Below are 26,809 nucleotides of genomic sequence, written 5' to 3' on the forward strand. Positions count from 1 at the left end.
ACTTTTCCCTTTATTCTAGTTGTATTCGCCAGGAAAGTAATATATATATATTATATTATATTATATATTATATATATATATATATATATATTGAAGTAATCAAACAAAATTCTTTAATAGAACTGAAGCAGAAGAAATAATTTATGCGTTATAAATATTATTGAATTGCCTCAACTGGTTTCACCAGTTTTAAAAATATAAAGAAGTAAAATTAGGAAACAGCCTCATTGAATAAAAATTAAGGTTTGACGGCTGCCAATAATTATATGCTGTTGTGTAATTATAAGTGTATATTTTTTTATTTTTTGTGAAAAAAGTAATTGGTTATTGCAATTTCAAAACAAAAAAGAATATTATCTTTCTTTTATTAAAGTAAATATATTTCAATTTTAACAGAATTTTCCCTGAAATTAATTTAGAAGTATAAAAAGAACCGATTAATTTACCTTTATATCTTGAAAATCTTTATCCTTTTAACAAACAGAATGAAAATTTAATAACCGGCAGTAAAACTTCACAAGTTAGCGGATGCATATTCAATTTCTGTTTAAGATTCTTTTCATGATAGATAAAAAAAATCCACGCATTTCAGGTAACAAGGAAAATAAGTTTAAAATTCACTTCTAAGATTTTAAATTTAATATAAAATGATAAATTTATTTAACGAAGATAATCGTGTTCATTAAATTCATAACAATATCGTCAAATTATCAAGATCTTCAGCTATTGCATGTATGTTTTATTTCAGAAAAGATTGAAATGATAAATACTTTTTTTATTTAATATTTTCGTTCATAAAAGTCATTTTAGTTGATTTTCAAGTAATTTTAGTTGTATATTTTCACATAATATAATTTTTGTTAATATTTAAACTAAAACGCGTCTACTAAGGCACGAATCGTTAAAATGTTTTCCATAAAACGTTAGAAGCAACCATTATAAAAAAATCTAACCATTTAGATTTAATAAATAGGAATTTATTTTATTACAAATAAGTTATATTTAAATTACATTATACTGTTTTTATAAAATCAGATTTCTGGCCTCTACTTGATTTTCTACTTGATGAAATATTTTTTAACTTCGAAAACACGTAAATCACGCTTACAATTTTGTAATAATAATAATATTAAAAAACAATATTTTATATATAATATTTAACGAAAGAAAACATACAAAATGTATAAAAATATAGGTTCTGCCTAGCGATTCAAGAAATAATGAATTCACTGAATTGAAACCCTAACCTATACAGTTTGATGAGTAAACTAAACCATTTTGCCGACGACTTTTACTGTGAATTTAATAGATTCTTTATTACGCGCTACAAAGCACAATTGAAATTCGATACGCTGAAAAGGAGCTTAAAGTATAGCAATTTAATAACTTTTTATAGCTTAAAACTTTTATAAGCGTAAAATTACAGCCATCTGGAAGTAGGGAGATTGAGCTGCTATCGAGATTACAATTTTAACAAAAACGAATAATGCTTTACTTTCTACTATATTAATGTATTTAGTATTCAGAATGTGAATTTATTATTTATTAAATGTACTGTACAAAATATAAAGAATATGAGTGAATTCTTGTATTTAAAAAATTTTTCATTGGAAATAAAAAAGTGAGAAGTTTTCAGGAATGTCAAACATAAATGTCTTTTTTAAATATAAAAAAAAAAATTTATTTGATCACAATATTTACTAGTTTCATATTTCTTAAGAAATTTTTAACTCGAGTATGTACAATGTGATTCCAAATTCCAAGGCAATCTCTCGAGTGTTTACTGTATAGCTAAAAATAAGAAAAAAAGATCATACAAACATAAGTCGAAAACGGTTCGTTAGTCATTTTCGGATCGCGAAACATTTAGCCCTGCTTTCTGCTCCCTCTGTGAAATTAAACGGTACTTAACTTCTTGGAGTACAAATTGGGAAGTAAATTTGGTGCTTTCTTATGGTTTCTGCTCTAAGAAACTCTACTCACTTACGTTTTAAGAAATACGGGGTAAAAGACGAAAACGTTTTGTCGGAAAATACACTTTTTTTAAATAAATTTTTTATTTATTTATTTCTGGTTAAATCTGTAGAGTATTTATTGTGATAAAACTGATATAAATAGCGTCTATTAAAAATAAACACAAACTTGAAAGGTTCAACTTTAAACAGAATAATTTACAAGTAAATGTTAAAAATTATAAAAATAAATTTGAGACATCCTTCTAATTTTATTTTTTCATAAGGTAGGTAAATTTTTTTATTATTATTTTTTTTAGTATATTTTTGAATTTTTTTGATACTAAATTTTGTTTAGTGCCTAGCATTTGAGTAATCATTTGTGCAGTGTTTGTGCTGGTATTTTTCGACTCATCATTCATAATGGGTAATACCACAAAAATGTTTTCATTTGGAGATTTGACGGACATGTTGTTCATTTATGGTAAAGTAAATGCAAATGGATTGACTGCTGTGCGTGAATACCGGGAAAATTATCCAGACCGAAGAGTACCGGGTCGTAAAACATTTGAGGCTTTGGAGAGGCGAGTTCGAGAAACAGGAACGCTTAAACCATTACTATTTAATGCTGGTCGTGAACGTCTTGTGAGAAATACCAACGCTGAATAAGCAGTATTGAATACGGTGCAATTATCTCCCACCTCAAGAACTAGAAGGTTGTCACATCGCTTTCATGTTTCGCAATCAAATGTGTAGCGAACGTTACGGAAGCAACAATTATACCATTCCATACAACTCGTGTATAAGCGTTATTATCACCTAATTTTGATAAACGAATGAAATTCAGTGGAAGCTTAATTAGAAAATGAGAACATCATCCCGATTTCCTAAGTAATATTATAATTACTGATGAAACTTATTTCACAAGAAATAGCATTGTAAATTATCGAAACGTTCACACTTAGGCAGAAGAAAATCCTCATAAGACTGTAAAGCAAAGATTTTTTTGGATTTTTCTATTTAGCCTCCGGAATCACCGTAAGGTATTATTTCAGAGGATGAATGAGAATGATACGTATGAATGTAAATGAAATGTAGTCTTGTACAGTCTCAGGTCGACTATTCCTAAGATATGTAGTTAATATCCTCATGAGAGTCATGAGTCACGCAATTTTTCGTTTAATTTGTGATGTGTTCTTCTTGGTGATAATCTAACAGGCTCTTTTTTCTTACTGCCAAGGGTGAGTAGAGAGCGGTACTTGCATTTTTTGCAAACAAATCTGATGGAACTGTTGGAAGATATTCGCCTCTTGCAGATTGCAAATGTGATTTTTCAATGACGACGCACCTGCTCATTGCTGTCGTGATGTGATGAATCATTTAAATAACACATTTAATAAACAGTAAATTGGTCGATACGAACCATTAAAATGGCCACCGCGATCTCCCGATCTCATACCAGCGGCCTCGTTAATCTATTCCGCTTGTATTGGCACCAAGAAGAATTGAGACATTGTATAATAGAAGCTGAAGCTACTATTAGGAATAAAAAACATGCCTTTAAACATTTCCGGCTAGCATTAATTCGCCGAGCTGAACTATGAATTAAGCAGAGTGGCGACCACATTGAGCAACTGCTTTGAAGAAATGTTTGCAATTTTTTCAAATAACCCATTTTGATATTTAATAATTTTTAGAAAAAAACAAAAAGTTTATTTTTATTTGTTTAATTTATTTTTTATTAATTTTTTTCTGTTATTGATAATTTTTTATTTGTTTTCATTTACATTATGTTGTTCAAACATTAATGAAAATTGTTCTGTTTCTCCAATCCAGTTTCTGTGTTTTGTTTCTACTTTTAAAAGTTAAACTTTTCAAATTTGTGTTTATTTTTAATAGACGTTATTTACATCAATTTTCTTAGAATTAAATACTCTACAAATTCAAACAGCAATTTTTCTTCTTTTTTTTATTGATAAATTAACAAAGTTATTTTATTCCATACATAAAAAAATGTATATTCCAACAAATTTTTTTCGTGTTTTACCCCGTTTTTCTGAAAATGTAAGTGAGATAGAGATCTGGGATAACTTTTATTCAATTTCTTACAGCAAAACCTATAAGAAAATCCCAAATTTACCCCTCAATTTGTACTCCAAGAAGTTTAGTACCGTTTAATTTCACAGAGGCAGCAGAAAGCAGGGCTAAATGTTTCGCGAGCCGAAACTGGCTAAAAAACCGTTTTCGACTTAAGTTTGTATGATCTTTTTTTCTTATTTTTGGTTAGAGTCATCTCTCAAGAGATTGCCGTGCAATTTGGAATTACTCTGTATTTTAGAAAATAAGATTCGTTGATCACTGAAAATGTTTTGAATCATTTTATGTGTTTTTACCTATTCTAAAATTAAAGAAACGAACGGATTTAAACCGCCAAAGCAAACTATTCCCGAAAAACGCATATTAATCGAGATATCGATTTTTGCATATCTTCTATAAATTACGCGCTAATAAAGCAAATAAAACCGAATAGGTTCAAACTTCAGCTTGCGGAGAGCCATCAGAGAGTTTGCGCGGTACTCATCGTACGCAAAGTTGACGGTAATCCAATTGATCGATAATATGGCCTATTCGTTCTCTAGATATGCCTAACTGAATAGCGACGCGTTGCTGGGTGATTCGCCGGCCACTTTGAAGCAAATCGTTTACCTCCTTTCGATATTTCTCGTCAGTCAAAGAAACTGGTCGTCCGCTGCGAGGTGCGTCCTCAATTATCGCTTTACCAGCTTCACATTCACCAAATTTCAACAACTACCTATTCACAGTACTCCTGTCAACAGTTTCATTACGTAAACCGCTTTTAAACAATTAAGAATATTCGTAGGATTCACATTTCCTGCTGTTAGAATTTCGATCACTGCACGCTGTTTTAACCGTGCTCACATATTGGCCGTACTCGACTCCATTTTAACTGCTACTGAAAACAAACAGGTAAACGAATTTTATCGCATTATCGCAGGTTTATAGAGGGAGATTTTAGCTATCATATGCTGCCACACCCAACTCGATAGTACCTTTTGTCTCGTATAGCACGCTGATATGCAAAATTTATCAACCAAGCCTCGTAATATTAAACAGGTAGAAGGTAGGATTGTGTTCCAACCTTTTTTTTAAATCATAGGTCGTTTTCGAGAAGCGATGGTTGGTTAAATTAATATTGATTAAAATTTATTATATCATAAACGATTGGGGAAAATATTCCCCAATCGTTTGGTAACTCACGTTTGGTAATAATCTTTCACCTGTCATTCTTTGATTATAATTGTGAATTCCAGTCATTAGATAAGAATCACCCAGCTGCAAGAGAAAAATGACACTTGATTATAAGGGAGTAAAGTAACCCTAACACACTTACATTCCTCTCCTTTACAATGATGACCAGAACGGTTTCAGAAAGAACCACAAGGGACTGCATTTTAATCTTCAAACTAATCTTAGAAAACACGCTTTATAAGAATAGAGTTATCATTTATAGATCTGGAAAAAGTATTTGAAAATGCAGAATGAAATAAAACGTTAGGTAGTAAACTAATTACTAATTTAACTAATTATCTGATTGTAGTGTCTATTGACAGAAATCAAAGAAGAATTAGAAATTCTAAATGACATAGATTCATTGTTAGGAAAGAATTTCAGTCTTATACTAAATAAGAGTAAAATAAAGGTTATGAATTGTAAGAGAAAAAATGATGAGTAATTAAGAATTAAGAAAAGGGATCATAATGTATTATATGTAGTAGAATTTCACTGTCTAGGTAATGAAATTAAAAATTATGTAAGAAAGAATTCAAAAGCAGATTGGCGCAAGCAAGAAACCTATTCGTGGAAAAAGTCTGCTTCTATCAGATACGTCTGTTAGAGTTAGAAAGATATTCTTTAAACTATTATATCAAAAAACATGGAAATTAGGGAAAAAAAGAATAATATATTAGAGGCCTTTGAAATGTAATGCTACAAAAGGATATTGAAAATTTGATAGGTTAAAGGTCCGAAATGAAAAGGACTAAAGATGAATAGGGAAGAGAAAAGTTTGTGGCAGTGTCTTGTTAAGAGATGAAGTAGGTTGATACACGGTATATACATTATACAGTGACTTCGGAAAGTCGCTGAGCCGTATGCTTTAGAATAATGGGGTGCATTCTGTTCTTTCAGCGTTAGATTGGTTGCCCTGTGGGTTTATTGGGCGTTGCTCAGTAATAAACCAAGATGTCAGTTGTTGAGTTGTGATTGAATGTGCTTCATTTCGTTTCGTGTTGTTTCATCTATCGGAATCAATAGTTGCGAGAAACATAATGATTCTTTCGGTTGAGGAACGTATTTTTCTCATTGAATACGTCTTTCGTGAAGGTTATAAGTATACGATTTAGTGAAGCACAAGTTTTCTGAAACGTGTTCAAATACTCCTGTTCCTAAACTGCAGAGGCAGTTCAAATCTTACCGAAAAATTTCGGGCAACAGGCTGTGTGGAAGACCACCTAAACTAAACGAACAGAAGTTTCTTGATATTTCGGATGCTATGGCCGAAGGTCCATCAAAATCAATGCGTAAGACAGCAGCAAGATGTCGAACTCGTTACAGCACATAGTATTATAAGAAAAGAAGTGAAACTTTTCTCTAACAATGTAATGTGTGTTCAAGAACTGAAAGCTACAAGTCACTCTGTTCAACTACTGAACAATAAGCAGCCCCCCATGGCCCATTGAGAAGAGGATGATATATATGACATGTAGATGTGGTGTAGACTTGTACAGACTCAGACCGACATTCCTGAGATGTGTGGTTAATTGAATCCCAACGCCAATTTATACCGGTATCTAGTTTCGAATCTGTGTAAAAGAACTAACTAGGATTTGAACGTCAGAACCTTCAACTTTGAAAATCAGCTGCTAAACTACTGATTTGCGACGACGAGTTAACCATTACACGGTGGACTAGATAATATTTATACTTATTTTTTTTACGGTCAAATGAAACTAATATTTTATTCCATTATATTATGAGAGACACAAAAATCTACGTTAATGGGTGGGTATACAGAGATGATTTCTTATTTTTTTCTTCGTTCTAGTCTAGTGAAAATCTAAATACTTCATAGCACTTAGTTAATAACTTATAATTACATTTGAGAATAGAATATCAATATACTTTTAAGAGAACCCAAAATAAAATTCCTCTAATTTTGTAGAAAAAAAAGATTCCTTCCGTGCTTGTAACAAAATATTATTTATACATGCCCTGCCTATGAACTGACTAAGGAAATTCTACTCTAGTCCAGAGTTGCACGATTGACCTAACGGATGAAGTATCTTTGGTAAAGCTAAGATTGTAATACCCGCAAAGAATTAATGAATCTGATATGCAGTATTTCATTAAACAACACAGTGTTATATGTATTTTTGTCTCCCTTGAACGCAGTTATTATCTACTACATTGAAGTTGTGGTAGCGTCATAGAGTGCCAATGAATGTCCTTTTGCTCTGAAATCCATGTATAAAAATGGAAAGCCGAGCAAATTTTAATTAGATGTTTTTACAGTTGATTAATGAAAACCAAGAATTAGTAAACAACCCATTGACGAGTTATGAAGATGATTTTCATACATCAAGTTTTGTTGATAAATAAAATTTCAGTTGATAGTCACCCACATTGGTGGTCAGTGTCACGCGAGACCACTTCACAATTTCAAAGTTACTATGTGGTGTGTTACTAAGTTAGACTGTTAGCGTAGTCTTTTTACTTCCTTGTACGAAGTAAAGGAAGTATTGTGATCGCGAAAATTTTGGTTCTCAGATTTCAACGGAAATATCCGTTTTGACCACCCCTGAATCCATTTTGGCTAGTTTCGGCTTGACGTCTGTATGTACGTGTATGTATGTGTGTGTATACGCACGAACGTATGTATCACGCATAACTAAAAAACGATTAGTCGTACTATGTTGAAATTTTGGATTTAGGACTGTTATAACAACTCGTTATGCAACTCCCCTTTTGATTGCAGTCGACTGAATCAAAAATGTCCAAAAAAGCCTAAAATACAAAAAAAAAAAGAAAAGATTTTGAACTTTTTCTTTACTGCAGTAATAAGCCATCATGAGAACTTTTGAACGACAAGAGGTACTTATTCTCATTGGTTCCAGAGTTATAGCCAAATAAAATTCTAATTAATGAAATATTTGGATCTTACAAGGGATAGGCACATCGGTTCGAATCAGACTTCATCTCCTTTTTTTCTTTTTAAATCTATTTTTAAATCTTATTTTTAAATCTTATTTCTTATTAAATCTTTTTTAATCTATTAATAATTATTAACCTTTGATTATAAAAAAATACGATGCATAATAATTCAATAATAATAAAAAATCAAAAAAAAAATCAGAAATTATTAATGAAATAAACTTTTATGTACTTTTCATTAAAAAAAAATGTGGTTATGTAATTTAATAGGCGTATAGAGAGGTCCATGTAGTGTCCACATCAGACTTTTTTATCTTATAATGTTATGTCCTACTGTAACAAGACATGACTAAACAGGCCACCTGACTTTCCAGCTAAATTTTCTTTTTTTGTTTGTAAACTCAGATATTCGGTAGCTGAAATGTTAGAAAAAAGTAATTTAGTTTTTGCTTTAAAAATTGATTTAATTCTTATGGAAATGCTCTAAAGATTGATTTGTGTGTTATCCAGCGATCTCCAAACGTTTTTGATCGCGTACCCCTAACACGAAAATAATTATAAGTTGTAACCCATATGATATATATACATATATATGTTTATAGTGTATGCATGTGTGTGTATGTGTGTGTGTGTGTATGGATGGGTGGATGTGGGTGAGCGCGTAGTCAAAAATCAAATTATTTCTTTTAAACAATATACATATATTTAAATTAAATTAAATTAAAAATTTACATTTTGAATTAGAATTTAATGTTAGCAGTGTGATTATATTTGTTGAGCATGTTTTCTTTTTCTAATATATCAGCTAAGTTACATACTAGCAAAAGCCACTTATCGTCAATGCAAAAGCAGGCAAACATTGAACTCTTATCTTTGTCCAAAAGAAAAATGCGTAATTCATCTTTCACTTCAACAACTCTTTGTAGCACTGTCCCACGAGATAACCGACGAATTTCTGTAATGTAAAGGAGATTTTCGTTGCCACTGCCCACTTCACTGTATATTTTTGAAAATATTCAATTATTCAAGGCTCTTGTTTTTTACAAAAGTAACTACGCTGATAACATCCTGCAGCACACGATGTATTTCTGGCTCCAATTTCTTTCCTGCAATAGTTTGCTGATGGTTAATATAGTGTAAAAATTTCATGTGGTGTGCTATTTCTATTACCTTTGCCTTAATTCCTTTCCTTCTTTTAGTTAAAGCTGCTGCTCCGTCCCTTGTTACACAATTTTCCAATAAACTGTTATATGTAACAAAGGAATTATTTACTGTTGAAAATATGTCTTCCCCTGAACATCATTTTTTAAGTAGCTTATAAAAGAAGTAGTACTTCGCGCAATTCATTACTAAAAAAGTATCTAATGAATACAATTTACTGAGCAAAGCTGGCGGCGACATCTGTGCTTTCATCTAGTAATGTAGCAAATTTTCCATAATGTTTTAATAATTATTTCTTTAAATTATCAGCAATAATTTCTATACGCCTAGCAACGGAATTTGCTGACAAGGGAACGCATTTTAGTTACTCAGCATATACTTCCTCGTGAATTATTTGCACCATTTGTACTGCAGCAGGAAGAACTAGTGTTTCGCCGATGGGTGTGACATTTTTTATTTTGCTATTATGAAAGAAACCGCAAGAGAGGCTTCTTAACATTTATTATTAAGTGTAACCATTTTTTTAACGATTAGATTGAATATTACATGCATATTTAAACGTGGTTCAAAAAATTGCAGTGGTTTTTGTTCAAGTTCGGGATGTTATTTTTAAATGCTTTATTATCATTGGTGGCTCCATACTAGCATTAAATAACATCTCTAAACATAATACACATGTAGGACGAGATTCATTGGTGAGTCCCTTGATGTGAACCCAAATTTTATGTAGTCTGCTTGATAATTTCGAACTTTCTGGCATAGTTTTTTTTTTGTACCCGCCATATCGTTTATATTTTTATCTCTTGGCATGAATACTAATGAACTTCAACAATTATGAGTATCAACTTAGTTACTATTACTTACTTGTTACTCACCAGAAGTAGTAGCACTATCAGAATAATTTTCACCCCGCGGTTTCCTTGCGAACAAGTTTTTTTTACCGTTTATCCATTTTATGAAAAATTTATATTAAATAGCATTTAAGAGTCAACTAATCAGTTATTATAATACACACCGCAATATATATTAGTTCTATATAGTTGATAAAATTCTCTCAATGTTGATACAAATACACGACCGAAAAGTCATTTGCACAATGCCGCACTGAGCGGCCGGGACGTGAAAGCGCATGTGCACGAAGATAACAGTTTCATATTTAATGTTCAGAGGTATCTTCCATCTTTTATGGGAAGACTTTTTCCCATAAAAGTCTACGTGTACATGCGCTTTAAAGCCGGTGCATTTATGATGTTGAGCTCTCCAGACGCTAATGAAACCAGACACAGCGACCAATGAGAGAACCTCGCATTTACGTGATACATGATAATACACTTGCAAGTGATCGTAAGCCTACTTCTTTGACATACCTCCAAGTATCACCTTGCGTACCCCCTGAGGTACGTGTATCCCACTTTGGAGACTACTGGTCTAGATGAACTAGTTTGACCCTAAAACGTAAAGATTTGGAAAATCCCTGATACCGTATTTTTGACATGATCATCAAACTTTCCCCTTTAATATAACTATTCTAGCTATATACATAGCTAGAATATATATTTATTTATTTGGCTTTAATTAGCCAGTAAAAATTACTGATTGCATTTAATGAAAAAAAAATTGCTAATTTCCAGCAATTTTTTGTCACAGACTAATAAATTAGACAAGTGATAGAAAATTGTAATTATAATTAACACCATGTGGTTTTTCTTCTCTTCTTTAATTGCAAGGAATTGTAATCAACCTGCAGCTAAAATCGTAAATAAATAAGGCAATAAGGATCTTCCTTTTCACTTCGGCCGTCTAATTTTCGTTGATCACGATCTGAAATAAGATATTCAGTGTGAAAATTAAAAAAAACCTTTAATGTTAAGATACATCACCAGTAAGTTTATTATAATTTTTTCTGGATTATTGTTAATTAGATTATAATATCTAAAAAACTTCGTTGACTTAATGTATTTCTCATAAAATAATAACGTTTTATAAACACGCATTTCATGTTTATATTTTAAAACCAAAAAAAGGAAAGTGTACCTGACATATTAATAACCTTTCTATTTCACGGAATTAGCGTTTGTAGGTGAATATGGCTGAATCTACATCTTTCCAACCCTGTATAAGTACAGAAAACATAATTCAGTCATGTTCATCAAACCATTAATTAAATTACAACATTGCGGACACAATAATATCATAACTAATCAATAGTTGGTAGAACGAATGGGTGTGCCAAAACCACTTTCCCGGCCCTCAAAGTAACTGAGTTACAGGACACAGCCACGAGTACCAGCCGCTTTTATACTTTCAAAATTTGTTTTTATGTTTCTCAACTTGACGAGACTGAAAATTTTTTAAAGTGGAATTATTTACAAAATATTTTTATTAAATCTTTTACTATTATAGATTTTATAATTGTTAATTACGCAGGAAGATATTGAAATATTATTTATTTATAAATGTAAATCAAATAAAGTAATTGTGCCTTATGTTGAAGAGGACTGTTTTGATTCTAGGAGAAGGAATTTATTTTTTTTATGGTTCGTGAATGATAATCATGTTACATATAAATATTAAATTGCTTTTTAAATTGTATATTTAACCTGGAATCGAACATGGGACTCTTTGGTTTAGTTTCTTCTTGATATTATTTAAAGTTAACTTTATTTCTGTCTCTGGTTTTATTCAAGAACTTCTCTGTTGTCGTATCTGTTTAAGTTTTGTTTCTCTTTAAACACTTAAAACTTTTCGCAGATTTCTTCTTATTATTCTACCTTATATGGTAAAGTTGGTTTATTTACCTGAGAGCTTTGTTAGATTAAATTTTGATTAGTCTAGGAGTAAATTTAAAAAGATGTTCTGCTATCAGAAGTCGTAATTAAAATGATATTAAAATATCTGACTGCACTATATTACTGATTAAGAATTGTTAAAAAAATGTTTGTTAGATTTTTAATTTTATATTTTTTTACAATAATATAAACATACTATAATATATTATACAATACAGTTACACAGCAATTTATTCAAATGACTAATTAGAAGGCACTATACGCCTAGTGCGGCTACTTATCTCGCCATGCAGTTTACTTTCGTATTCATTTACAGTGTTAATCACATTAGTTTATTAAGTTATTTTGTGTTTAGCCATTTGAACAAGGGAATATATATGTTCACTTTTTTAATAACTTCATATTTTTTTTAAAGCCTTAGTTATTTAACCTGTTTAATCCTTTTAATTTCAACATAATTTACTACATTAGTTATCTGTTGTTCACATTCTCCAGTCTGCTTTTCTTCACTGTGTTTTAGCTAACTTTAATTTAAAAAAAAAGATTTATTAGATTATTTAGTCTGACCTATCTTCTTCAAAATACTTATCTGATCACGCACTTCTCCCAACTTTTTTTTTGCTGTAAGAAAGGATTCTAGAATCTCTTTGTACTATAGACACAGGTCTCACAGAAGTATTCATTAATATGCTAAATTCTTTTTAAAATGGCATCCATTCGGGATTAATTTGTTTAAAAAAAGACTGCAACAGCAAATTTAGATAGTTTAGGTTAGTATTCTCAGGAGGTTAAAGAAATACGGTTTTAATGAACTTTGACAAACATTTTTTAATAAGGAACTGCTTATGAGTAAATAAACCAGTTGTGAATTACTGTCTCGCCTAATTTCTTTTTCATTGCCTGTTACTAACTTCGCATCACTGTTAAATAAGACTCTTTGTTGTCTGTTGAATTGATGAACTGTAGAATATGAAGGACAGATTATCTTGATTTTGGAATGATTTTTGTCGCCCTATTTTTACTCAAAATTTTCTCAACTTTGCAATGATTTTTGCTCTACAGTGCAAACACAGTTTGCTCTACAGTTTGGCGTTAGATTGATTGCCCTGTGGGTTTGTTGGGCGTTGCTCAGTAATCAACAAAGACGTAAATTGTTGGGTTAGATTGAACGTGCTTCGTTTCGTGTTATTTCGTTTATCGGAAATAATACTTGTCAGAAATGTAATGGTTCTTTCGGTAGAGGAACGCATTTTTCTTGCTGATCACGTCTTTCGGAAAGATGACAAATATACTGATTTAGGGGAAGTACAAGTTTTCTGAAAAATGTCTACATACTGTTCCTCATCGCAATCCAGTTCGAACTCTTATCGAAAAATTTTTGACAACAGGCTCTGTTGAAGACAGATCAAAGTGGAAGACTATCTAAGTTAAACGAACAGAAGCTGCTTCATATTTTGGATGCAATGGCCAAATTCCATTAAAGTCAATGCGTAGGTTAGCACACCAGCAACATATCGAACTTGCTACCGCACATAAAACTGTAACTTTTCTCCTAAACCAACTGATTCTTTTCTTCTACAAAGTAATGTGTGTTCAAGAAATGAAACCTACATATCATGCCAAAGGATTAAATTGTTGTCAATGATTTAAAAGTTTTATCGACCACAATTCCGTAGGTATCCTTGACATTAAGTTTTTTACAGGTGAAACGTGGTTTCATCTGGGTTTCATTCACAAAATAGACGACCATAGTCGACAACTAACCTCCATGAATTATACAAAGCGAAAATTGGAGTCTGAGTCGGTGTGAGTTGAACGTAAATTGTGGGCCCAATCTTTTTTGAAAATACAGTTAATATTGATCGTTATTGTGTTGTTTTAACAACCTTCGTTAACTTCGATAGTTAGCTAACAGATGTGAAAATCAGTCACAGTTGATTACAACAAGATGAAGCCACAGCGCACTCAGCAAACAGTTCCATGACTTTTTTATGAAATATCTTTGGTTAACTAATCATTTCGAGGGGTTTTAGGCCTGCACTATGGTCCGATCTGACCCTCCTGGATTATTTTTTTATGGGGGGGCAGCGAAACAAGCAGTATAGTATATCACAAAAGGTCACGAACAATTGATAAAATAAAAACAGCAATAACGGTAAACTTTTGAGACAATTCCAGTACATTACCTGGTTAAAGTATTTGAAAACAAAATGAAACGTATGCAGTGTTGTATTGGTATTAGAGGAGGTCATTTTCAACCTCTTTTATAAACTATTCCAGTTATTGTAATATCTGTTAATACAAATAATGAAATAAAAATATGAAGTAATAATATAATTAACAAAGTTTCATCATAACACTTCCACAATTCCAGTGTAGAGTCTAATCGTTATATTTAATTATTTCATCATATTACGATTAAAATAATTTAATTTTCTTGTAACTAGAAAATATTGTTTAATATTAAATAAATAAAAAGAATATATCTCTTTTCGTTTTCTCATTTAATTTATGCTTTGTATATTTCTTGTGCTAAAAATTATATTAAATAAAATATAGAAAAGACGTTCTTATTGAGCAGAACTGCCCAACAATATTTTTTAATTGAAGAGAATGGCTACTATTGTCCACCATTTTGTTTTTTTTTAAATTATTTTACAACGTATCATGCGTGTGATTAAAACGTTTCGTTTTGTTTCAATCTTATTTAGACAGGTTTGGTCGTTCTAGAGCTACAGGAGAATAAACATGCTATTTCCAAAATAATTTCTTCTTGGAGTAATCAATAGAGTACAAATGTGTGTGTGACGCGCCAGTATTTCATGAAAATTAAATATATAGAAAAAGATTTACTGTAATCCTATCAACGTGATGGTCATAAAAAACGGTAGTAAAATAAATGAATTTTTACCTCTTTTTTTGGTTGAACATTGCGTGTTAATATATAGCAGGCTGTATATATAAAGCCCTATATAAAGGAGGCGACACGTTTGGTTGACCTATAATCTAAACAAGATTGATGGTTTTCTTTAACCGAATGTTACGATGCGTTGCGCTGTAGCTGTAGAACGAAAATTCCCATCACACACGTTTCCGTGAAAGAAAGAATATATGTGCTTTTTTTGAACTCTTGTTCTTCATCTCTTTTTTTACCATATGTTTTTTTTAACTCAGATCTTTTTACTTTCTTTTTTCACTTTTTTTTTACAAACGAAATATTTCCACTCACAAACACATGTTCGTGATCCACGTTAAATATGTGCACTATGAAAAATACGATAAATTTAATCTATATTTTTTAAAATTTGGTGAGAGTTTACATTTATAAATTCGTAGTACATCGTAAATCCTTCTAGAGATTTTTTTACAACTTTGAAAAATAGATACATATAATTAAATTCTTCAGCTAAAAATTAAAATTCTTCAACTTAATAACTCTCATGAAGATTTTTTGCTGGAAGATCTCTTTTGACGAAATAAAATTACAGTTCGTAAAAGTCGATTAAATTAAACTGTACACTGGAATGTATATTTACTTTTTTTGTTTTTCTCCTAAAATTTCAAACTTAGCCGTATTTATCGATAAATCAAAAACTCAAAACATTCTGGGAAAATATTAAATTCCCCCAGAAATTTATTATTATTACTAATTACTACTATTATTATTATATTTATTATTAAATTTCCCGTTAAATTTATTACAACTATTTGTTTTTTCTCCTAAGGCTAGTTAATAAATATAACATAACTTGATTGTTTTATAATTTTTATTACTGATTGTATCTTTTTATTTCTCCAGTGGTAGTCGTATAAAAAATATGAAAATAAAATAAACTTTTATATTGCTTTTTGTTTATTTAATCTAGAAAAAGGATTTATAATTTATATTTTATATTTACTTACACAAACTCTTTGTGTTTAAATGGGTTATCTGTAGAATGGGAGGTTGAGAAGCGTCGTTTTTATGTAACAGCGCAGCGATATATGTAGCTCGTATAACCTAGTTTATTATTGCACTGACCTAGTTCAACTGAAATGTTTCTATTCTGTATAAAGATTATATATTCGCTCTTCAATTTTTATTAACATTTATTAACGTAGATGTAATTAAAGTATAAGCTACGTACTCATGCATTTCTATTTTTATGATTTTTAGTAAAAGAAGCAATTTTTTAATCGACTATCATTGATTTATTTCATACTTTTCCTCATTTCTTTTTGTTTTTTACTAATCTTTTAACATTAACATCCTCAGTTACCTGTTTTATATGTTTCTATCATTGTCTTACTCTTCAATTTTTACCTTCTTAACACGTTCCTGTATTATCACAATATTTAAACTTGGATATCTAAATACAGAGCGTTAGGAGAGTTGCTGTGCACTGGAATTATGGAAGTAAAATGACGAAACTTTCTTAATTATAATTTTGGATTATTATTTCATTACTTTACATAGAAACGGGAATTATAATATCTAGGATACTTTGTATACCTCATTTAACATCAATACAACATTGCACACGTTTCAATTTGTTTCCAAACACTTTAACCAGCTGATATATGGAATGTGCGGATTTTAGTTCGTCAATCGTGCATGATTTGTTGAGATACACTGCGTGTTTCGATACCCCCATAGAAAGTAATACGGTGGGGCGGGGGGAGGGGGAGTCAGTTCGGGCGAAACCTCATTGACCTGTTAGCTGCGTCCGCTATAGCACCATCTTGTTGAAAACAACCGTGATTGATTTCCACTTCTGTTAACGGACTAATCAAGTTTGTTAAAACAATAGAATAACGATCACTATTAAGTGTATTTTCAAAAAATATTGGACTCACAATGCGCGTTCTACTCACATCAATCCAGACACCAATTTTCGTTTCGTGTAAAGATTGTTGATGTAATTAATGGGGTTAATTGTCTAACACAAACGTGTATTTTGAGAATTAATATACCCTTCCAGATGAAACCATGCTTAATCTGTTAGAAATGTCGAGGATACCTACGGAAGTTTGTTCAATAAAACGTTTAAACCATTGACAATAATTTAGTCTTTTGGCATAATCTGTAGGTTTCAGTTCTTGAACACACATTACTATGTAGGGGAAAAGTTTCAGCTCTTTTCTTATAGTATTATGTGCTGTAACAAGTCCGACATCTTGTTTCTGTGTTAACTTACGCATTGACTTTAATAAATTTTCGGTTCCATTTTTAGAAAAAGAAAAATTATTTCATAATTTTCCGAGTCTTAATAATAACGATAAGTTATTCGGCGGAGTTAACGTGTTTTTTGGTGATATAATTCAGCTGCCTCCATTCAGTTGGTGCTTTTGTTCAACCTCCTTGGTGTAAAGCAGAAATAAATTTGTGGAATCAGTTTTCATTTTGTGAACTAACAACAATAAACACGGGACATTAAAATGACATGGAGTTCATTAATTTATTAAATCACTTGCGTTTTGGCGAAGTTACAACTGGCCAATTGGAAGTGGGGTACCCCAAGAGGGGTACCTTTAACAGGCGAATCTGCAAATGGAAATGCTGTAAGAATATTCCCAACTATTAAATTAGTTGTTGAATATAATCGTAGTATGACTGATATGATATAAAAAACAATAGAGTTTACATTATTAACGCTATTGATGGATCATGAGAAACTGCAACATTTGGGAAAACTTACCCCGGGAATGTTACTCCGGTAGACTCCATAACTGTGGTGCCTTGTTGCATAATGCGAAATTGGCAGAGTATTCAAGAGTTATGTTAAGGCGTAATATATCGATTTCTGAGAATTTAGTTAACGGCGCTGTGGAGATTGTAAAGAAATTCAAATGGCCTGCCCTACGAAGGGACCAACTGGAAAGGGGCGAGTTACCAAAAGCTACGTAAATAAAATGTTATGACGAAACAATAGATTCAAAAACGAAAGATGAAGGACGTTGTGTACCTATTACACAGTAAGTACAAAGTTCAAGCTATTAAAGTACATGAAGATATATGATACCTTTAATTTTAAGTTGGGCTGTAACAGTGCACAAATTTCAAGGTACAACATTAAATAGAACTGTAATAGATTTGGGGAATAAGTTATTTGCGAAAGGATAACTTTATGTTGCTCTAAGTAGGGTCAGAAGCTTAGAAGGTTTAGCTAATAGTTCAACCTTGCGAGAGACTGCAAAACACCATGTAAGTGATGCACGTATATAAAATTAAAAGATTTCCATGGTCCCTACCGATGCTTTATATATGATATATATTGGGTCTGAAAGGTTTAAGTCGAGATATCTTGATTTTTTATGATTTTATTAACGGTGTTACATATGTTGTGGAGAAACTCACTACTTCCTACAGAAATTTTTTTTAACGTGACACATACGTATAGAATATCAGGATTCCCTCTGTTCCTACCTACCCGCCGAACGGCGAAAATATTGTTTTGTAAATTTTTCAGACCGATTTCATTGTGTCTAAATGGTTTTTTCACCATCACGTACTACCGCGAAAAGCAGCTGCGACGATACCAATAAGATTTATTTCAATCGGATTAGTAGGAAAAAAGTTATGCGCGAACAAATAAAAAAAACCATGTACGCGTCGAATACATCACTCCTTTTTAGAAGTCAATTAAAAAAAGAATTCCCTTCTTTTTTCTGAGTTCAAACAATTGAACACAGTTGAAAATATTTGTTTATCCTTACTAAATTAAACTTGATCTTATGAAAATTACAGTAGACATTCATCAAAATAAAAATACAGGGAACTTCTGCATGTCCTCGGTAGTATAGTGGCCAGTATCCCCGCCTGTCACGCGGGAGACCGGGGTTCGATTCCCCGCCGGGGAGGAATTTTTTTACTTTTAATATTATACTTTTTAATATTATAAAGTAACATTGGTTATTTATTTTAAAGCAAGATCAGGCTTATCCCCCAATTACAGTCACTTTATAATAGATCAATTTTGTAGCGAATGATAATGCCGTGCCCGGCCGGGATTAGAACCCGGGATCTCCGGATAAAAGGCCGAGACGCATTATAATTATATTATCTATATATAAAACTATCACAGCTGTTCCTGCTACCACCGCTCTATATGGCTACTTGGATTTCCCGTCATGATAAGGGGATGTTTAGCCGATCACGGTTCGCTTCACTCGTCCTTCCCGTCTAACCGCGGGGATCTCCACCCTGGACACCGTTGTGTTCATTAAATTCATGCTTGTGTGAATAATAATAAATACAAATTAAAGCCTGTTCAATTTATAAAAGCTATCACTGTATTTTAATTTCTTCACAGCAACAATTTGGTCAGTACATGCCTTAACTATGAGTGGTCCAAGAGTGTGGGTTCCAAAACAGTCGGCGTCCATCTTAAAAATATTAGTTAAGCGGTTACCCTAGTTCGAAAAGGTAGAAATGTATTTTCCCGGTTCTTAGCATTACCTGACAAATACCACTAGGAAGTGACCGTGCTTCGTTTCTCATTTATTTAAAAAAATTTTTAATTACCTTTATTTTGTTTTTAGTCAAATAATCGGAAGCAGATGAAACCAGTCGCGTCTTACATACAGTAACAGTGGTCCTGTTGGTTGAGCCGCCTCGTCGTACACCATCGCATCCCTTCTTTTTCCTTTTTCTGTTTAGCCTCCGGAACCACGGTAAAGTATTAATTCAGAGGATGAATGAGGATGACATGTATGAATGCGAATGAAGTGTAGTCTTGTACAATATCAGGTCGACCACTCCTGAGGAGTGTAGTTAATTGAAACCTAACCATTAAAGGACACTTAGAACTCTCGACTCTCGACTTCGAAATCAGCTGATTTTCGATGACATGTTCATCATTAGACCAGATTAGGTGGGTTACCGTCGCATCCCTTAAAAAATCGAAACTCAAAAAACCCGATAATGGTTTTTAGATATTTATCTGAAGAGTATTTGCAAGTCCCAATCTGGTTAAATATCTTGTTTGGCATAGATGGAAATGGGGAAAATTACTTGACTAAAAAACATAAAATAAAAGTAAAAATTGACCGCGTCGGGAATCGCAAGTTAACATTTAGAGCGGGCGAAGAGCCGTGCCGATGCTAGTATTAATATAATTACGAAATATCGGTTGTTACATTATCAACACGTCCAGTTGAAATAATGCAGCTTGAGTACACTCTATTAAAGAAATCTTTATACTAATACATTCTGGGTAGGATTAAGGACATTTTATATTGAACTCAGTTAAAAATATTCATTTAACTTTATAAAAAAAAAGTCGTTTATTCCTATGAAAATACAGTAGACATTGATCAAAATAAAAATAGGAAACTGCCCAATGTGTCCTCGGTAGTATAGTGGCCAGTATCCCCGCCTGTCACGCGGGAGACCGGGGTTCGATTCCCCGCCGGGGAGGTCTTTTTTTTTTTTACTTTCGCAATTCAATGTAATAAAATAATTTGTTTTGAAAGAAAATGTTCTACTGTTCTTAATTATAGTTATTTTCATAATCCTAATTACATTTTTTTTTTTAATCGTATAACTATAAAAGAGAATTCTCATATTTTAATTGCAATGTTTCAGTCTAAGAGTAAAATGTTCATGCTTTGCTTTGCAACGAATTTAAAATATACCTCGTTTTAATTGTAAGTAAATTTTAATTTGAATATAAAGGAATGATCGTTACGGTCTTCAAACAAGCAATATTCATTAATTTAGTTGTTTTGTCGAAATTTAAATATTATAAATAATTAACTAAAATCGAGATGCCTTAGATACTGTTCTATTATTTTATTTAATTGCAATTTAATATTATTCCAATTCGAAAAAATGAAACTTTTGGCCGAATCTAGTAGACATAAGCATTAACCCTAAAACTTTCATCTTTAGTTTCCAGAAGGCTAAGGCTGCCAAATGTAAATGTTGAAGGCAGCCAATTTTAAATAATTAGACATCAGTTTTAACTCCACGGTTCTGAGAATGTTAGTCCAATCACCCACAAGTTTACCTCTTACGGATTGTTTGCAGAGATGAATATTATTTTATGTTATTGTAAATATCTATTGGTGTTGGAAAATCTATTAGAACGTTTTGAGGTAATATTGTCCGACATTCTAGTTTAGTGTTTATCGATTGCAATCTGGCCCTTTTTAGTAACCATGAAAAAACTGAGACAACTCAATCACGTAGAAAACGAATTTTAAAAAAATATCTAAATTCAAATTCAACCGCTTTTCATACCTTGGAGTTCATTAATTTAAATAATAATTATTTGTGATCTCTTCAGGAATAATAATGAAAATTTTCAAACAACCGAATGTACAAAAAGGGAATAATTTTATTTATGTAATGTTTCACCACCTTTACAAATTCTTAATCGTTAATAATCAGAATAATTTATGTTTAATTTTTCTACTGAGGTTGTCATAAATGAATATATCAAATTTCAACTTCCTAGATATTGAGAAAGTTAGAGAATTAGTGGTGAGTGAATAAGAGTTTCCGCAATTACTTCTATAGATCTTATTGAATGAAAGCGAGGAGAATATTTTAATGTTCTAAAAACTAGCAGAAAAAAAATTTAAAAAATCTATATTTTTAAACTTTAATCGTCACCCCTCACTCAACATTGTCCCCAAAGCATTTTTTTTATATTTTTCTTTAGTCACTTTCACTACTACTATGCCTAGGAAGGCATAAAAAGTATCAGTTAAAAAATCCATTTAATAAAAAAAATATTTTTTTCGATTTTTGGGAAGGAGGAAAATTTTGGGGCAAGATTTTGGGCAAGCACGTGTGGATGTCCTAAGCTTAAATTTAAAGTGGGGTTATGTTTGCAAACCTTTGAGAAAATTGGCCTCAAAAAACTATCAACCCCCATCTCCTCTGGATACCAAACTTGATAACCAAACGTTTACCAACAGATTGCGCCATATATATGAGTCTATAAAATTTCATCAAAATTGGTTTATCTAGTCAATAGCTACGCTAACATACGTACGTACGAACATTTCTCCCACTCTTTTTTTGGGTCCCTGGGTCATGAAACGTCGACAAATGAAAAAAAAACCCATAACCCATTTTTTTACTGATTGACATATTTTCATTCTTGCACCATAGCTCTAGAGTTATGAAGCCAGGAAAGTAAAAATCGTACACATAGAATTGTGTTTATTTTTTCATAAAACTTTTTGATTTATAATCAACCGAATTCTCATTGTTTTCAGTAATTTATCACTTCACTGTTCTACCACAGATAATTTTATGACATGAACTATACATTCTTTATGAATGGAATTTTAAGAATCGTTGTTTGCTCTTAAGGAATATTTACGTCCTATGAATAAGATGACAATGTAGCAAGCATAAAGAAGTTCAATGTGTCTCGTTCCCTACAACAGTCTTTAAAAGGCTTCTGTATTGTGGATGCTGTGCGACTTGGAAAGCTCGAGTGACAGAGAACAGAGCAGTAAAGAGAAGAAGTATAAACAGAGGTGGAGGGTGGAACAAAGGTAAATTTATTTAAAATTCATGATGGGTAACACAGGCGGTGTGTATTTTGTGTATATGTATGAGTAGCGTGTGTTTGCATCTACAATGTGCAGTACTGTGAAGTACAATGAAGCAATCACATTGTGTAAACAATTTTATAGCCCCCGTTCTCTACTGCCTCGTGTTTTCCCTATTTTACATTGTCTAATGAAATGTTAACTGGATGTTACAACGTACGCGACGAGCATTCTCGTTTGTTCATATATTTTCTTAATAAGAAATAATTGTTTTTCAAAAATAAATAATTATTTTGCTTGTATTACCTTCTACAAAAGTATAAAGATATATGAAAAAAAAAATAAAAAAATATTTTTACTGCTTTTAAGCAAAAGTTGTTTTGCTGAATAATAAATTAAAGAAACCCGATTTCTAAAGAAAAGTAAAATCTAATTTGACTTAAAAATCAGCATTTGGGATGATAGTAGTTAGCGTAGTCAGCAATTGTCAACTATGACACCGGTTTTGCAATTTAGGAGGACCAAGTTTCAAACCAAAGTTAAAGTTTATCCAAGTTAGTTTCAGTTGTATTTAGATAATATCTGTTATACATTTGATCTTTAGGTTCATAAGTCAGGATTATTAGACCACTTTTTACTCAAAAGAAAAACTCAACTTCCAAGCGATAATTTAGTTTCCATTTGAAGCTGTAAATCATAATGTTGTAGTATTAGATGTACGATAAGGTAGCGTCATCTACTCCATTATCAGAAGGGGAAGGGAGTAATAGCAGTTCACTCTCGCTACGCATCTTACTAAAAACATGAAATACAATAATAATCAAACCGTACCATAACTCAGCAGCCACTAATGTTTTCATCTAATGAATAAAAACAATCATGCTTGTGTTGTAAACATATTTTCTTAGCTTATCTTGGTTTCTTTAACGGATAAAAACTTGCAGTAGATTATTTTTAACATATGTTACGTATATACCTACATACCCACCGGGTTGGTCTAGTGATGAACGCGGCATCGCAAATCAGCAGATTTCTAAGTCCAGAGTTCCAACGTTCAAATCCTAATAAAGGCAGTTACTTTTATACGAAATTGAATGCTAGATCGTGGATACCGGTGTTCTTTGGTGGTTGGGTTTCAGTTAACCACACACATCTCAGAAATGGTCGACCTGATACTGAACAAGATTACACTTCACTTACACTCATATATATCATCCTCATTCATCCTCTGAAGTAATACTAGACGGTGATTACCGGAGGCTAAACAGAACTAAAATAATATATATATATATATATATATATATATATATATATATGTGTGTGTGTGTGTGTGTGTGTGTGTAGTTTTAAGCAGATAATATTGGAATACTATAGCAAGATGAAGTAGACATGGACTAATACCTCAAAGATCCAGGTATAGAAATTTAAATTATGTAAACAAAGTAAAATATTTATTAAACGAAATTCAAGACAGATGACTAAATTGTTTTGTTAGTATTTTAAATTTATGACTTGTAATAATAATAAATAAGCCCCTAATTAATGGTTAAATTGTAAAATGTTAATATCTTAACATCAAGAACGATTTTCCTAAGAAATTACAATTGTAATATTAATCCGTTATTAAAAACGAGGTACTCGAAGTATTAAAATTATCATACGTTAGCTTATTCTGTTGTTTGAAAAAAAAAATGATGGAGTAGTTGAATATTTGAAGAGATAGTGATCCATTTTTTTTTCTGGAAAATGCTAATGTCAATAAGCTTACATCATTTTCAGAATGGTATTATTGGCTTTCTTCATTCGGTGCTTGACAATTATTTTTTATATAGGTAAATGAATTCCCGAATAAAGTATCGTCAAATTAGTCACGTTTGATTTATGTAAAACATATCAAGAACCATTCAAAAGTATTTTAATAGACAAATATGATGAAATTGTTATCGCTTTGTGATCAAAGATCTTAAATTATTTTATAAAAAATATAATAATTAATTATGGTTGGGGATAGGAATAAAATATCGAAATATGATAATTAAATTAGTACTATGAAGTACACAACGTTTATAAGCATTACAATAAATGAAAATTTAACTTGTTACTAACATTTGATTATCTATTTCGTAATATAAGTAGTGTTTTATGTAAGAGTAATTGATAATTAACCAAAGCATAACAGATGGAAATGTTCAGTTATCGCACACTATGGGTAGTTTGTTTTATTCATAAAATTTGTGACAACTTTTTAGGAACTTTCTTTTGGTAGCTTTAAAATATTTCTGTTACAAAAAAAGACAATACAAGAAGTAGTTGTAAGATCCATTCTGCCGAGATGAAAATTTTTGACAGTACAAGCCATTCATACGTATACGACTCCCGTACGTTAAAATAAACAATAACTCTTTAGAGACAGTTCACACTTCCTATAAATATAGTAATAAAAGAAATAAACATTTAATATTGTGTTCCAAACATGGATGTGCTCTCTTTGTTAAGAGATTCCATTATACGATGATAAGGTTGTCGAATAATCTCTTAGCGTATTAGAAAAAACAAAGTAAATCGAACAAATAAAAAGAGTCCTGATAATTTGCTGTGCTAGAAGTGCTTTTATTCTGTAAATGAATTTTATTCATTATCTAAAGAAATAAAATAACCCAATTAAAAAAAAAATAATAAATAGATTTTGGATAAGATTGAATTACTAAATATTTTTTAACTGACTGTTTAATTTAATTAATAATAACTGATTTTTATATAACGTTAAACAAAGTTAATTACTGTTGTATAAAAATATGCAGCGTATGTTTTATATTTTGGCCGGTATGATTTTCAAATCTATTATGCTAGCTTTCATTTAAAAGAAATTTAATTCCGGTGATAAATCACATTGAGTTATGCTCTATTATTTGTAAATAAAAATTTTATATTTAGTTTTACTAAAATAGTATTCAAGTATTTTATACCATGAGAGGAGGTAGCACCTCCTTTTCAGGGTGTAAAATTTTAAAATTATTTATAGCCTAGTTTGAAACAGGATCAATAAATCTACGAGTATCACTGAAAATGGCTAACCGGTCTGAACTAATGTACGAACAAACTACCTGTTAGAATTTTCAATTCTGAGATTTTCATTTTGAACGAACGTATTTTGTTCACGCGCATATATGCGTTATCTCGCTCACTCTCTCTCTCTCCCTCCCTCTCCCTCAGTGTGTGTGTGTGTGTGTGTGTGTGTGTGTCCTAAGCATTATGCTTCCAAGATTGATCGATTTATTTTTATCATAGTTCTGTAATAAGTTTTATTGAGGCAACTTAAGCAATAAAATTTTTAAAAAACCACTTTTCAACAAAAAGTCTAGTAAGATTTTTCCGTACGAACATTCTTATTATTATTATTATTACGGTTCTCTCAATTATTCATTCATTTCTAACAAAGTTATTATTTGTAACTTCTACTTACGCTACATACGAGAAACTAATATAATTTATTTATATCGTGTTTTGTCGGTTTTACGGTATATTTTTTTTCAATTGTTAAAAAAAAAAATTTTTTGCCGCCTTTTTGAAGTTTTACACTTGATTTACAAAATTGATATTTGTTTATTTTATGCAGTTTAATAAACCTTGCATTCCTGCTTTTGAACTAACTTGATAGTTTACACCGTTATTGAGCAATGCAAAATTTTAATTTTAGCGGCCATTTTGAGGTGAAACCGACGCTCATTGTGTGTTTTTGTTATCCTTTAGCCATGATTAATCCAAATCCGAAGACAAAATCAAATATAGAACGTGTTTACACCCGTACACACAACACATACTTATTGAATTGAATAACGAATTGTTTGTTAAAAATTACTTTAATTACATAATAACTGTGAAGAGAGATTTTCTTATGTTTGACGTAAATATTACTTGTATTTTTTTCATAGAAATTCGGCAAGATAATCAGTAAGAAAATTTAAAAGTAAAACGATATGATGAGCCCTGGCACAAACCTTAGCGCAGTGGTTTATCCATATACCTTTTTATAAATTTAATAAAAAAACTATGATTTCTTACTTTTACGTTACTTAACTGATGATTTTTTTCTTCACACCGGCAAAATTTTTAATTTAACTATTATTTAAATAATGTCTTTTACTTTCCCGTTTAGACAGCGATATAGCAGAACTACAGCTCTAG

General features: G+C 31.3%; 1 protein-coding gene and 2 non-coding genes across 4 annotated transcripts in view; 2 read left to right on the forward strand and 1 right to left on the reverse strand.

Moving 5' to 3' along the window:
• The window catches only part of LOC142326979 (uncharacterized), a 226,633-nt gene that overhangs the window by 132,172 nt on the left and 67,652 nt on the right, over positions 1–26,809 (reverse strand). The gene's annotated exons all lie outside the window — the stretch shown is intronic.
• Positions 18,902–18,973, forward strand: TRNAD-GUC (transfer RNA aspartic acid (anticodon GUC)). Its single transcript has one exon. It is a non-coding gene; the product is annotated as a tRNA-Asp (tRNA).
• Positions 20,460–20,531, forward strand: TRNAD-GUC (transfer RNA aspartic acid (anticodon GUC)). Its single transcript has one exon. It is a non-coding gene; the product is annotated as a tRNA-Asp (tRNA).

The sequence above is a fragment of the Lycorma delicatula genome, chromosome 6 (assembly GCF_047948215.1).
Source record: "Lycorma delicatula isolate Av1 chromosome 6, ASM4794821v1, whole genome shotgun sequence".
NCBI lineage: Eukaryota > Metazoa > Arthropoda > Insecta > Hemiptera > Fulgoridae > Lycorma > Lycorma delicatula.